At 34.7% G+C, this 16,667-nt stretch overlaps 2 long non-coding RNA genes across 4 annotated transcripts in view; one reads left to right on the forward strand and one right to left on the reverse strand.

The window, feature by feature from the left end:
* LOC135204700 (uncharacterized) overlaps nucleotides 1-15,432 on the reverse strand; it is a 56,310-nt gene extending 40,878 nt beyond the window's left edge. The window contains exon 1 of one of the 2 annotated variants that reach the window (XR_010312304.1): nucleotides 15,334-15,432. This is a non-coding gene — a long non-coding RNA (uncharacterized LOC135204700). Of the gene's footprint in view, nucleotides 1-9,776; nucleotides 9,860-15,333 lie in introns of those variants that run through there. The other variant, XR_010312305.1, reaches the window with a different exon arrangement.
* LOC135204699 (uncharacterized) overlaps nucleotides 1-16,667 on the forward strand; it is a 53,691-nt gene that overhangs the window by 28,164 nt on the left and 8,860 nt on the right. The window lies entirely within an intron of this gene.

Consider the following 16,667-nt stretch of genomic DNA (forward strand, 5'->3'; position numbering starts at 1 on the left):
TCAGTAAGTCAGCTTTCTCCAAATGCAAATAAATATCATGAAGTAATTACAGGAAGTGCACCCTTTTGATTGAAATCGTAGTTGAAGCTTTTGATCTATTTAACGCTCACTCAAAAATAGTCTATGAATATCATATGTAAAAAAACCAGTAGCTTCGCTATGTGGGGGGACCATTTGCCCCCCCCCCCCCCACCCCAGTTGAAATTCCCTTCGTAGCTAAACTTTTGGCATATTCTTAATCTTATGTTGGGCCCTGTTACGTCTGCAGCTTGTACTGGTATATTTACATGAGAAGTGATTTTTTTTGCACGATACAAATTAGGCTATGGCTTAAGATTGTGAGGAAAATTACATTATTGTATTTGATACATTTACATATACCAAAAGTTGACAATTGAAATTGAGCTCTATAATTTCAACTACAGGTTTACTGATTGCTAATACTATCATTTTCCTTCGCTCACATGGACATATACGTTCGAGAATAGTATACTTATGTCATTTTCTTTGGCCCCCAAAAAATATAGCCCCACCTAGACAATGACGAATGCCAGCTAAGCCACGGTGTAAACAAAATCTTCTTTTTTTTTTTTCCTAGATCATAGAGTAGCTATAGTTGTCAGCGCGTGCCCAACGATTTCTCAGAAATATCCTGCTTAAAATAGCAAAATGAGTAAAGGAATCGTAATAAGTTTCTAAAGAACTCTAAAGGGTGCGTTTTTATGATTACCGACATTTTACTTTCCTACTCTCGATTCCTTACGAGCTTTTCTAGGTCTCTTCGCTGATATTATTGCATTGGATTACGATTCCTGGAGCAACACATTTTCAAGTGCAGCTTGAATGTTTTGGTTTATATATCAAAGCTCCCTGTTATCCTGAAGCGCCGAATTTCATACAATGTACGTAATTCTTGTGATATTAAAATACCTTAAATGATCCAGTTTTGAGTTTTCTCAGTTCTCGCCTTGTAGAATGGTTCTGAGTTTTAATTATTACACTCTGCTTGATTTACCTGTCCATTAGTTTTAAGTTTTTAGTTTTAAATCTCAAAATAAAAGATATCCAGAGGAGAATGGTTCAATATAAGCTTGTCCCCATTTTCGAGAATCGGATTCCATTAACAGAACTGATTTTTCGGAATGGCGTAAATTCATGTCATCTGATTAAGCAATTAAGCGTTGCTTGATCAGTGATAAACTGTAAAGTTATCATAATCTTATCAATTAAAACCATATACTTGAATTTAATTAAGTCTTCCTATCCCCCTTTGCCTTTTTCCAGGGTAAAGTATTGAAGTATTTACTTTCCAAGCCGTCATGCTAGATGTCATTCCTAATGCAAGATCAATTACCTTCATGACTTCCGTACACTTCCTGCATAGACCACATGGGACATCATTCTCTTAATTTCTGTGTCATCATAATATTTTCAAGTTTGCCTCAGATCATTCTGAAGAGAAAGGGAGAAGTCTTCTGGTAATTTAATTTTAAAAGGACGTTCGGGTCCAGCCCATCAATCATGGCTGTAAAAAGGATTAATACACAAAAACTAATAAAAAGACTCATCCCAATAAACCACATATTTAAAAATAAACGAAAACCTACTACAATGCTAAGAAAATTACCATCTCAAGTGAAGGTAAGACGAAGAGTGACCAGAAGTAGTAAGTATAATATAGTTATGACAGGTTAAAGAGGTGTGCAGTAGTTTGGTTGTTTAATTGTGGAACTATTGTTTTTTATGAAAAGCGATTCGAAGACGGAAGCTCTTAAGGAGAAACAGCCCGTGTATTTAAAGTGTTGTATTCTATATTAAATTAGCATTTTTTATGTTCTTCGAATGTTCGAGAATTCTGTGCTAGATGATATGAAAAAAAAAAAAAAACATTGATTTATACTGTTGTACAAGTTTCTTGCCCTTCACTACCAAACTAAGGAAATCTCTCTTAAATCTAGTGTTTTCCGAGCATGATAGATTACACAGCTACCTTTCTCATTTCCGAGTCCTGATGGCATCTGTTAGCGTTCTGAATTGCAATTTCATATGTCCAGAGTTCACACGCTTACTTCTTAGACAAATGTGGAATTTTCAATTTAGAAATTGAGATTTTCTCAGTTGTGAGGGATGGTTGCAACCTTTCTCAATTATACTTGAACGCTTAGACGTGCCAGTCTCTTATAGTTTCCGAATACATGAAGGTCATGGCAGTGGGAATGCAAAAGGAGATGGAAAGACATGCATGTAATTTGTGAGTTGCATTTTAGATTTATAAAAGTTTTTAGTTTCTACGCTCATTTAACAATTTATAATTGTGTGTTTATTACACCAATTTCATTTCTTTTTTTTTTTAACCCAAATGAGTTTTTTTGAATTTTTGGTTCAGAAGCATGCTGTCGGTATTAACTCCCTAGAATTCAGTATCCGCCCCCCCCCCACTTAAAATTCATTGTAAGACTACATATTTCGGGAGCGTATTTTTTGCCGTATGTGAAAGCGTATGCATAATCCAGTTGTGCTTAGAATAAGAATGCCGCCGTTACACAAATGTGATATAAGCATCATTTGTCTTTTTATATGCTCATAAATGAATAGATATCCATTCGGATGGTTGCCCTTGCTGTCACTGGGTGAAAGTTCCTCTTCAGTTCATTTGTATAAGCAGGACTCATGATCTATTAGTCTGTTATTATCACGTGACATGAAATGACGACAATGCCAAACTTGAGCACACCACTCAAATACTTTATAAAAAGTAACAATGATGTTTGACTTGATGGTACCTTGCCCGCAGCTTTGAATTATGAATCGAGGTCTATTATCGGCGGTTAATAGGCATAAAACTGAAAGTCAAAAAATTACAATAGGACGTCTTTGCAAACCAAGAATCAATGGTTATTTGGAATAAAGAATTCATTTAGCGTTAACTTTAAAATAGCAGTCGTTTTAGGGTATCATCATAGCGGATATCTGTTGCTTAGCCAAGTTATTTCTGATCAGTTTCTCTTGTGAAATCACTTCTTATATTGAAACTCTGCCTGGCTCCTTAACCTTCCTGTTCATCGAGAGTCATTATTATATCCTGTTTCGTTATGCTCTCTCTCTCTCTCTCTCCATTTTTCTCTCGTGTGAATTACGGATGTGTGGTCTCCCACCTCCAACCCCCACATACCCTGTGACTTATGATGGTTTGTTTTCCCTTTGGTAAAATGCGTAGTTTACTGTATTCAGTCATGTCCATTGTTTAATAAAAATCGCAGGTGGCTAGAAATTTTAGATTACCTCAACAACTGAATGTGGCGTATGTTCACACTGGCGCAGACGGCATAAATATGCCGCACCAGTGATGAAATACATGAATAATTGTCAATAGTAACCTTGCGTAAATTACGGTTGTCAGTTTACAAATTTGGAATATTTGCCATTTGATGTTCTTGTCGGAGTTTGTAGACGTCTGTGGACCTGAAGTACGCAGTAGGCCATGTTGACAAAGGCTAAGGTAGTCATCTTTGACAGCCGCTTTTTCATGTTAACCGATATTATAAGAATAATGATGAACACGTTAATGGACAACTCTTCTAACACCAACTTTCCTAGAAAATTAGGATTTATATCCCACCCAAATCGTGTCGCTACAGATGCTAGAAAAATTTTTTTTTACCAGATATCAAAGCATGAAACTGTCGCGAACCTCTCACAGATGAGAGCGACAACAAAGCTTGAGGTGAAAATGGAGGAAAGTCAAACGCGATCAAAGTTTCCTTTTAAACTTGTACACTTTTTTTTCTTTCTTTTTTTTATTTCTGGGGCTGCAGAAATTTAACTGTAAATACATTTTGGTAGACTAGGAAAATTAAACATTACCGATTTTCTTAGTTTAATAAACTTTCGGACAAACAATGAAATTTATAAACAGTATGACAATTTAGAATGGTGGTAATTTCGAAAATAATAAAACACTTGTCACCGTTATCCGTCGCCTCCCTTATTTGAAACAAAGCGAAATAGGAGGATTATCTAGGTTTCGACAGATTTTCTAATAGCAATTTTAATCCAAGTTTCATAACGCTAACACATTCACGTTGTCAAAAATGACAGTCAAATGTTAAAATACAGTCAAATGTTAATAATATAATCTCTGCACTTTTAATTCCAGACCAGCAGACTCCCATACACTACTTCACCAAAACTTATAATAACAAGGAACTACTATCGGAACAAAAGAATTACAAATGGTTGGGAAAACTGTTTAGGGTAGTTTTTTTTTTTTTTAGGAATGTCATTATGCTCTTAATCTAGGTTTCAAACATTCACTATTCTCGTGTAATATTGAGAGAGACTTGTAGTTAACAAGAACTAAACAAAAGGGAATCTTATTAACTTTAGGAAATAATTCATGTACATTATCAATATTTTTCTTCTAAGGTTCATTATAAGTTATAATCTTAGAATCTGTTCCCTTAAAATAGATAATTATTTCTCAAGATTAAGTCTACTTGCCCATTAGAGGCATCCTAGTAAAAAAAAAGACAAAAACACTAAAGGGAAATGGGAAGGCTTTTCATGGTATGCTCACCTAAATATCTACAGACACCACTTTTCTACAAACATTTGTAATACACCCGCACTGCATAGACAAGCAGTTTGTTTCTTCTGAGCAGCATTGATGATCCAGTATATCATCCTGAAACAAAAGAAAAATTAATTTGCTGCTCTGATACAGGATTTCGGTTTAAAATGTAAAAAAATACTAGAGTTCTATTTTCATTAAACAGAAATATGACAAATTCATATTTATTATCTAATTAACAACATTAAGTTTACCGACTATTAAAGGTTAACAATTCAGAGAATTTAGTTCTAAAATAACTAATTTGGTAAAATAATTATATTTGTATTTTACTGCATCGTATTGGCATAAATTTGAACCTTATAATTCTTTTTAATGAGTTCACCAAGGTTGAAATCTGACCAGAAACAAACAAACATTTGTTGGAGAAGCTGCCCACAAACACTAAGTACCTGAAAGCCCCTTCCTTCCTCAGCCATTAACCTGACAAATAAAAGTTGAACCACCAAAATTTCAACAGTTTACAAAATCACATTAGTATCTAACTATTGGTGCTAACAAACTTAAATACTGCACTAGATTAAAAAACACCATACTGCATAGCCTCAAACACTACACATACAATGAGATATTATAAAGTTTGTACCCAAACTATGAACCCATTGCCTCTAAGTTTTCTATAATTTCAGGATTTGCTGTAAAAATAAAACCTATTTAATGAAGTAATCAGTTTTAACTATCTTCAAATTATTTAGCCTAGGAAGATTAAAAAATATTTGACTATCCCCATAGTGCTCGTAGCAGGACCGCCATATAAAATTCTCTGTTATTCATCAGATGTATTTGATCACATTGTAAATTCCACACTTATGTTGGATTTTCCGTATATTAAACACTGACACCTTCACTGGTTGGATCATCCATCCTAAGGATTAAAATCAATGCAGATAAAAACACTAGCAGGAGACATTTTATCAGTCCAGTCAAGCAGTCTACCAAACTCAACCTTCCCTCGGGAAGTGAAGGAAGCTATGCGCAGGTGGGATCATATCAGCAATCTTGGCAGTTTCATCGTCTTTCAGCCATGTCTCACCAATGGCAAAAATTGCCATAAAATTTTCAGTTACCGATTGGATATTCATAAACTAATTTTAATTTTCTATTAGCAATCATTGCCATGATCTGTATAATCAGCAATCTTTCTTCATTACATAATGTAAGGTTTTGCATTCATTTGAGTTCAGTATATTTGCGACCATGACATACAGTTCATTTCAATAGCAACAATATTTTTTGCTTCCTTCACCAAGATACATTCTTTCCTGATACTCTAATCACACATACACATTAAACCATTCTCCTTCATTATCATCCTTATTGCAAGAATGATATGTCACCAGCCGCAGTGGACTAGGTTAACGCATTAACGCGGGTAGCGCAAAGTAAAAATTAAAAATCATTAGACCGTCAATTCTCAGTTTCAAATTGAGTAAAGCAAAATTAACCGCATTAACGGGGGTAGGGCAGAGTAAAAAAAATTAGACGGTCATTCTCTGTTTCAAATTGAGTAAAAGCGAAAACACGCCCGATCCGCACGAACGCTCTTCATCCTGAAAAAAGATAAAGTTTACGACTACTACAAACCTGAAAAGAAGATATTTAAATACATGACTCATAAATCTGAAAAGAAGACATTTAAATTTAGATACCTGAACCGATAATAGATAGAATTCTTGTAGCTTAGAATTGTAACAGGATTTTCTTTGAATACAAATTTCATGAGCCGAGACTTTAACCTGTGGTGTTATGGTCACTAGTTAGCCACAGATCATACATCATGATGATCCATGTTGCCACTGTTCACCGCGTTGAGGCCATGACCGTCCGAGACAGTAGGGGACGTCAATGCCAAGGAAGGATCGGCCTGTCAAAGCCTCCCCTCCCCCAGTACTGTCACGGAACCCTAAACCGTGAGGCAAGCCCCTAACTAGTAAGGGCGAACCCTTCCTAGAAAGGGACTCCCGGAATCAACATTGATATGAGTTTCCACACCATACCAATGCCAACCCCAGGTTTCTTTACTTGAAAGTAAAAGGGGTTCAAAAGTAGGAAGTAAAGTAAGAGGCGACTTATGCTCGTAGAGCCTGTTCCATTGTTAGTAAGTTTGATTTGGTTCAAGTCTTCAGCTATAAGTGGCAGCTAGCCAAAAGTAGTATCTGAAAAACTCCTTCCTCCTTCCTCACCCACTCACCCATTAACTTAAACATAATTTTACACTAAAATTTCAACAGTTACAAAATCTATATGTGCATCTATAAATTTAAGACACGTGGAACCGTGGAGAGTGAATCCAGATATAAGATATTTAAATGGAACAAGGACTTAATCTGAAAATATATAAATATGAAAAAATTCTATATCGAAGAACTCATCGAAGAACTCATCGAAGAACTCATCGAAGAACAATCGAAGAACAATTGAAGAACTCATCGAAGAACAATTGAAGAACTCATCGAAGAACAATTGAAGAACTCATCGAAGAACAATTGAACTTTTAAATTATATTTGCACTTTCTTCACCACACTGCTTAGTGCCGCAATATTGCCTCAATTCACGAGCACTGCTTAGTGCTGTTCTGTTGCAGTCACTTCCAGCACAAATAGCACTACCTCACTCACTTCACCAGCACTGCTTTGCACTGTTGCACTCACTTCATCAGCACTGCTTAACTATTGACAAAATAATATATGTACACTTAACTAAGAAAAAAATATATGTACAGAAACATTTCACCTACGTCTACCATAAACACTCAAATTATTTAAATTCAATAATTGCCTATAAAAAAAAAAACATTGCCAAATAATTTTTATTTTTGAGTTTCTGAAAACTATTTAGCATCAAATGATTAAACAGACTATCTGCAAGCTATTTAGTATTGAATGATTAAATAAACTGCCTATCTACAAATTATTTAAAGTCAAATAATTTAATACACTTCCACGATTTGCAAAGTACTAATCCTAGAGAGATTGAATAATTTCGAATATCTGAAAACTAATTTATCTGGATATAAGTTATTTAGATTAAATGAACTTGTAATAATGACTGAATCCGGAAATAAGATAATTAAATGGAACAATGACTTAATCCGGAAATAAGGTATCTAAATTCATGAAAAAACTATCAAAGAACTCCACAAAGAACAATCAAAGAACTCGTTGAAGATAAATTGAAGAACTTTAGTCATATTTGCAGTTTCTTCACCAGCCCTGATTAGTGCCATACTATTGCACTCACTTCACCCATGCTGCTTAGTGCCGTACTATTGCAGTCACTTGACAAGCATTGCTTGGTGCCGTACTATTGTGGTCACTTCACCAGCACAGATAGCACTACCTCACCAAGATCCTTTATACACTAACCACCACATACACAAACCTTATAGACTAACCACCACATACAAAAACCAATCTCCTTCATTATCATCCTTATTGCAAGAAGGACAGGTCACCACCGCCGTGATTTTTCTAACCTTAGTGACTAGGTTAACCGCATTAACGGGGGTAGGACAGAGGAAAAAAAATTAAGACTGTCAATTCTCTGTTTCAAACAGAGTAAAGAAGAACTTTGTCATATTTGCACTTTCTTCACCACACTTAGTGCCGTACTATTGTCTCACTTCATTAGCACTGCTTAGTGCCGTTCTATTGCATTCACTTCACCAGCACACAGCACTACCGCACTCTCTTCACCAGCACTTCTTTGCACTGTTGCTCACTTCACACACTGCTTAACTACTGACAAAATAATGTATGTACACTTAGTTAACTACTAACAAAATATATGTACACAAACATTTCACCTACGTCTACCCCATAAACCCATCGATTCAAATTATTTCAATTCAATGATTTCCTATAAGAAAAACTTACAAATTAATAGTTTTGACTATCTGAACACTAATTAGCATCAAATGATTAAATAAGCCGAATATCTGCAAACTATTTGGCATTAAATAATAATTAAATTAACAATCTTCAAACTATTTGCATCGAATGATTAAATAGACAATCTAAAATATTTAGCGCCAAATGATTAAATACACTACTATCTACAAACTACTTATCCTGGATAGATTGAAGAAATTTCAAAAATCTGAAAACTGGCTTATCTAGAAATAGGTTATGTAAATTAAATGAACCTGGAATATTGAATTAATCGGGAACGGGAAATAAGGTAATTAAATGCAACAATGACAATTCGGAAATAAGACACTTAAACTATATGAACCTGGAATAATGAGTGAATCCAGAAATAAGACAATGGATCAATGACTTAATCCAGAAAATTTAAATTAAATGAACTTGGAATAAAGAGTGAATCGGAAATAAGATAATAAATGGAAACTGACTTAATCCGGAATAAGTTATATAACTTCATGAAAAAACTATCAAATTTCTACCAAGAAACTATTTAAAGAATTTAAGTCATATTTGCTGTTTCCTCACCAGCACTGATTAGCGCTGTCTATTGCACTCACTTCACCCGTGCTGCTTAGTGCTGTACTATTGCACTCACTTGACAAGTACTGCTTAGTGCCTTAGTATTTCGCTCACTTCACCCATGCTCCTTACTGCACTCTTAACAATTACGGCTTATTGCCATACTATTGTTTTCACTTCATCACTGCTTCGCACTATTGCACTATTTCACCAGCACTGCTTAACTACTAACACAAAAATACTAACAAAATAAAAATATATGTAAATATTTCACCTACGTTTACCATAAACCTATTTATTCAAATTATTTTACCAGGATTTGACAAAAGAAACTTTACCAAAATAATAGTTTTGACTGTTTGCACAATATTTAACAAAGTGTTAAAGAAACTAAATAATCCACTACTTTAGCATCGAATGATTAAATCCTCTACTACTGGAAATTACTTTTCCTCGAGAGATTAAATAAATCTCTGACTATCTGAAAACTATCTAGCCTCTAGAGATTAAATATACTTTTAATTTTTTAACCATCTCCAAACTATTCAGCCTAGAGATTAGATAAATTCTTTGACTATCGGCTAACTATTTAGCCTTGAAAGAGTAAATACTTTCTTTGACAATCTATTAACTATTTAGCCTCAACGAGATTAAATAGTTTCTTTTATAAAATGAATTGGTAACTAGCTCTTTTACAAACCTCCAATCCATGTCAAAATCTGCAACGAGAACTTCAACCCTGTATTTAAGTCTTCCGAGTCAAGATAATCCAGCACAGTTTCAGTTTCCTGTGACAAAGATAAAAATAACTAATTAATTTGTTATCTCTCCAGGTGTCCATTCAAGTAGGCTTTTGGCATTGGAACATCACTTATTTTTTTTAATGAATTAAGAAAATATTTGACCTTTATTTTAATGAAATGGTAATTAATAAGCATTATAAAGATTCTTTACCAGTTAATAACAATATGTTATTGCAATAAGTTTACAGACTACGAAAGATTCATACTAGAGAGAATGAGCTTCTCGAAATATACCTTATTTTGAAGAAATATATATTTATAATTTACTACTGCCATATTGGTATCAATTTTTAACCAATCTATTCATTCTTAAGGAGTTTTGACCATGGGTGAATTCCGACCGAACACAAATGTGTTGGAGAAACTTCCAACAAAAATCGAATACCCAATTCACAGAGGACAGCACCTGCCCCTAATTCTTCAGAATATGAATCATTTACCATCCACTTACACAAGTACAATCTGGGACGACAAAGTTCCCACCGAAGTGCAATACGTATATTAGAGGAACATCCTAGTAAAAAAAAGACAAACACTAAAGGAAAAAGGGAAGGCTTTTCATGGTATCCTCACCTAAATATTTACAGACCACTTTTTCGCAAACACTTTGTAATACACCCGCACTGCATAGACAAGCAGTTGTTTATCTTCTGAGCAGCAGAGATGATCCAGTACATCCTGAAACAAAAGAAAAAAAAAAATATTAATTTGCTGCTCTGATACAGGATTTCTATATAAAATGTTAAAAAAAATATTAGAGTTCTATTTTCATTAGACAAAAACATGACAAATGATGAAATTGATTATCCAATTAACAACACTAAGTTTACCGACTATTAAAGGTTAACACTTCAGAGAATTAGCTCAAAAATAACTAATTTGGTAAAATAATTATTTGTATTTTACTGCAGTCTTATTCTTTTTAAGGAGTTCACAAAGTTTGAAATCTGACCAGAAACAAACAAATTTGTTGGAGAAGCTGCCCACAAACACTAAGTACCTGAAAGCCCCTTCCTTCTCAGCCATTAACCCGACTAATAAAAGTTGAACATTCCAAAATTTTCAACAGTTACAAAATCTACATTAGCATCTAACTCTATTGGTGCTAACCAACTTGAACTATTGCACTAAATTAAAAAACACCAGTACTGCATAGCCTCAAACACTACACATACAATGAGATATTATAAAGTTTGTACCCAAACTATTAACCCATTGCCTCAGTTTTCTATAATTTCAGGATTTACTGTAAAAATAAAACCTATTTAAAGAAGTAATCAGTTTTAACTATCTTCAAATAATTTAGCCTAGGAAAATTTAAAAAATATTTGACTATCTCCAAACTAACTAATATTGAAGGCTTATTCAGGTCCACCACCATTTCCATAGTGCTCGTAGCAGGACCACCATTATAAAATTCTGAGTTTATTCATCAGATGTTTTGATCACATTGCAAATTCCACACTTGTTTTTGATTTGTTTTCCGTATCATTAAACACTGACACCTTCACTGGTTGGATCATCCATCCTAAGATTAAAATCAATGCAGATAAAAACACTAGCAGGAGACATTTTATCAGTCCAGTCAAGCAGTCTACCAAACTCAACCTTCCCTCGGGAAGTGAAGGAAGGGAAAGCTATGCGCCAGGTGGGATCATATCAGCAATCTTTGCAGTGGTCATAGTCTTTCAGCCATGTCTCACCAATGACAAAAATGGCCATAAATTTTCAGTTAGCTAGTCTCAATCTGAGTGTGATTTCCTACCGATTGGATATTCACACTCATTTTAATTTTCTATTAGCAATCATTGCCATGATCTGTATAATCAGCAATCTTCTTCATTACATAATGTAAGGTTTTGCATTCATTTGAGTTCAGTATATGACCATCTGTTTGATATTTGCGACCATGACAATTTATACAGTTCATTTCAATAGCAACAGAAATATTCTTTTTGCTTCCTTCACCAAGATACACATTCTTTGTGATACGCTAATCACCACATACACATCTAGACCATTCTCCTTCATTATCATCCTTATTGCAAGAATGACAGGTCACCGCTGCAGTGATTTTAGTACCCATAGTGACTAGGTTAACCGCATTAACGGGGGTAGGGCAAAGTAAAAATAAAATTAGACCATCAATTCTCAGTTTCAAATTGAGTAAAGCGAAAACACGCCCGATCCGCACGTACGCTCTTCATCCTGAAAAAAGATATTAAAGTTCACGACTCCTACAAAAATGAAAATAAGATATTTAAATTCATGACTCATAAATCTGAAAAGAAGACATTTAAATCCAGACACCTGAATTGATAATAGATTGAAATTCGTGCAGCTTAGATTTTGTAACAGAATTTTCTTTGAATACAAAATTTCATGAGCCGAGACTTGAACCTGTGGGGTTATGGTCACTAGTTAGCCACAGATCATACATGATGATCCATGTTGCCACTGTCTCACCGCGTTGAGGCCATGACCGTCGAGACAGTAGGGGACGTCAATGCCAAGGAAGGATCGGCCTGTCAAAGCCTCCCCTCCCCCAGTACTGTCACGGAACCCTAAACCGTGAGGCAAGCCCCTAACTAGTAAGGGCGAACCCTTCCTAGAAAGGGACTCCCGGAATCAACATTGATATGGGTTTCACACCATACCAATGCCAACCCCAGGTTTCTTTACTTTAAAAGTAAAAGGGGTTCAAAAGTAGGAAGTAAAGTAAGAGGCGACTTATGCTCGTAGAGCCTGTTCCATTGTTAGTAAGTTTGATTTGGTTCAAGTCTTTAGCTATAAGGGGCAGCTAGCCAAAAGTAGTATCTGAAAACTCCTTCCTTCCTCACCCATTAACTTAAATATAATTTTACACTAAAATTTCAACCGTTACAAAATCTACATGTGCATCTATAAATTTAAGACACGTGGAACCGTGGAGAGTGAATCCAGATATAAGATATTTAAATGGAACAAGGAATTAATCTGAAAATATATAAATATGAAAAAATTCTATATCGAAGAACAATCTAAGAACTCAATGAAGAACTCATCGAAGAACAATCTAAGAACTCATCGAAGAACAATCTAAGAACTCATCGAAGAACGATCGAAGAACTCATCGAAGAACAATTGAAGAACTTTTAAATTATATTTGCACTTTCTTCACCACACTGCTTAGTGCCACAATATTGCCTCAATTCACGAGCACTGCTTAGTGCCGCAATATTGCCTCAATTCACGAGCACTGCTTAGTGCTTTTCTATTGCAGTCACTTCCAGCACAAATAGCACTACCTCACTCACTTCACCAGCACTGCTTTGCACTCTCTTCATCAGCACTGCTTAACTACTGACAAAATAATATATGTACACTTAACTAAGAAAAAAATATATGTACAGAAACATTTCACCTACGTCTACCATAAACACATTGACTCAAATTATTTCAATTCAATAATTTCCTATAAAAAAAACTTGCCAAAATAATATTTTTGACTATCTGAAAACTATTTAGCATCAAATGATTAAACAGACTATCTGCAAGCTATTTAGTATTGAATGATTAAATAAACTGCCTATCTACAAATAATTTAAAGTCAAATAATTTAATACACTTTCACTATTTGCAAAGTACTAATCCTCGAGAGATTGAATAAATTCGAATATCTGAAAACTAATTTATCTGGATATAAGTTATTTAGATTAAATGAACCTGTAATAATGAGTGAATCTGGAAAGGTAATTAAATGGAACAATAACTTAATCCGGAAATAAGATATTTAAATTAAATGAACATTTAAATTAAATGAACCTTTAAATTAAATGAACCTGGAATAATGACTGAATCCAGAAATAAGAATTAAATGGAACAATGACTTAATCCGGAAATAAGGTACCTAAATTCATGAAAAAACTATCAAAGAACTCCACAAAGAACAATCAAAGAACTCGTTGAAGATAAATTGAAGAACTTGAGTCATATTTGCAGTTTCTTCACCAGCCCTGATTAGTGCCATACTATTGCACTCACTTCACCCATGCTGCTTAGTGCCGTACTATTGCAGTCACTTTGACAGCATTGCTTGGTGCCGTACTATTGCAGTCACTCGCCAGCACAGATAGCACTACCTCCCCAACATCCTTTATACACTAATCACCACATACACAAACCAATCTCCTTCATTATCATCCTTATTGCAAGAAGGACAGGTCACCACCGCCGTGATTTTTCTAACCTTAGTGACTAGGTTAACTGCATTAACGGGGTAGGGCAGAGGAAAAAAAATTAAGACTGTCAATTCTCTTTTTCAAACAGAGTAAAGAAGAACTGTCATATTTGCACTTTCTTCACCACACTTAGTGCCGTACTATTGTCTCACTTCATTAGCACTGCTTAGTGCCGTTCTATTGCATTCACTTCACCAGCACACAGCACTACCGCACTCTTCTCCAGCACTGCTTTGCACGGTTTCACTCACTTCAACAGCACTGCTTAACTACTGACAAAATAAGGTATGTACACTAACTACTAACAAAATAGTATATGTACACAAAACATTTCACCTACGTCTACCATAAACCCATTGACTCAAATTGTTTCGATTCAAGGAACAATGACTTAATACGGAAATAAGATACTTAAGCTATATGAACCTGGAATAAGAACCTGGAATAATGAGTGAATCCAGAAATAAGATTCATGGATCAATGACTTACTCCGGAAAACTGAAATTAAATTAACCTGGAATAATGAGTGTGAATCCGGAAATAACATTACAATTAAAATGGAACATTGACTTAGAAATAAGATCTTTGAATTAAATGAACCTGGAATAATGAGTGAAAGATGATAATTGAATGGAACAATAACTTAATCCGGAAATAACTTACCTAAATCCATGAAAACTATATCGAGCACTCTAATAAGAACAATCCAAGAACTTGCTGAAGAACAATCAAAGCTCTCTTAAGAACATCGAATAATTTAAGTCATATTTGCACTTTCTTCACCAGCGCTGCTTAGTGCCGAACTATTGCACTCACTTCACCAGCACTGCTTAACTATAAACCCATCGACTCAAATTATTTCGATGCAAGGATTTCTTAAAAAAAAAAAAAAAAAATTACCAAAATTAGTTTTTACTATCTGCACAATATTTAGAATCAAGCTAAATAAACTGACCTTCTGCAAACTATTTCTATCGAATGATTAAATAAACAACGTATCTGCAAACTATTTAGCATCGAATGATTAAACTTACTATCTACAAATTACTTATCCTTGAGAGATTAAATAAATTCTTTGATTATCTGAAAACTATCTAGCCTCGAGAGATTAAATTAATTTTTTTACTATCCCCAAACTGTTCAGCCTAGAGAGAAGATAAATTCTTTGGCCTCTAAGAGATTAAATTTTTTTTTTCCTTTATAAAAGAAATCGGTAACTGGCACTTTTACAAACCAGTCAATGTCAAAATCCGCAACGATAACTTCAACCCTGTATTTTATTCTTCTCTGTCGAGATGATCCAGTACAGTTAACTGCAACAAAGGGAAAATAATCTTAATTTTTCTCTTTCCAGGTGTCTCTTAAAGCAAGCTTTTTTTGTTGGAACACTTACCAATTTAATTTTTTTAATGAATTAAGAGAATATTTGAGCTTTATTTTAATCAAAGTCACAGAGGACAATATATGCCCCTAATTCCTCATAATATGATTAGTTTCTCATCCACTTTCATACACAAAGTAACCCAGAATTTAAATACTTTTTTTTAACCTTCTCTATTCAGTGTCATTCAACATATAGTTTATTATCGCCTGCATCAGCATTCTGAACTCTTTTTACTTCTCAGCCGATTCTTCTTTCATTTCTTTACAAGAAAAGATCTTCTATAAACTCTGGCATATATTAGGAAAAAAATTTAATTTCTTTATGAACCTACATTAACTCTTCAAATCATTAAAGGATAGTGTCTACAGAAAATATTGTTTAGCATTCACCTCCCTCACATTCATCATTAAGCAAAATTGAAGTCTTTTTCAAGATTTTCAGGTTAATTTTAAGAGAATTTTAAAAAGAACAGATGTCCACTACCCTCTCTGATCACCAAGATATTACACACCACAGATGAATTGGTCACCGTTAGCCATGGATCATACACGAGGAATGTCACACATCCATCATGGATGAACCATGTTGCCACTGTCTCACCACGCTGAGGTCTGACCATTCGAGACAGGAATCAGCACGAGGAATGAAGTAACAATTACATATTAAATAAAACACTATGCTTCCATATATTTAAGAAGCCTGCAATTACAATTATACACCACTAACTCCATATTCAGGAATGAAGTAGCTTCCCCACCCCATTGTATCACAGCATCCAGCTTATCTATTAGTTTTTATTGATAATTTTCATTCGCTAATGTATAGAGCCTTGGGGGAAAAAAACGCACTAGCACTTCAGTGCTTTCGCCGCTCTTACTTGAATCAACGAATCTGCTAGGTACTAGAAATCAATTAAAAGGATTCTGGGGCACTTCACCAAGAGAACGACATTCACATAAACAACCCATTACGTTGGGGGAGAGGGGGTTGTGTAGGATAGGTTGAAGGAAGACGAGGGTTTGGAAAGGGGAGGAGGGAGGTGGGGGGGGGTGGGGGGAAAGAAGAAATTAGAGAGGAATAGATAATGGTACAGACCCATTTGTCTTATAGTACTTTGTTGTTTTATTGTGGGTAATTGTCATTAAGCAATTGAGTGAGGGCGGCGGCAAAAGGGCATGGCAAGG

This window comes from Macrobrachium nipponense, chromosome 47 (genome assembly GCF_015104395.2).
Source record: "Macrobrachium nipponense isolate FS-2020 chromosome 47, ASM1510439v2, whole genome shotgun sequence".
In the NCBI taxonomy this organism is placed as follows: domain Eukaryota; kingdom Metazoa; phylum Arthropoda; class Malacostraca; order Decapoda; family Palaemonidae; genus Macrobrachium; species Macrobrachium nipponense.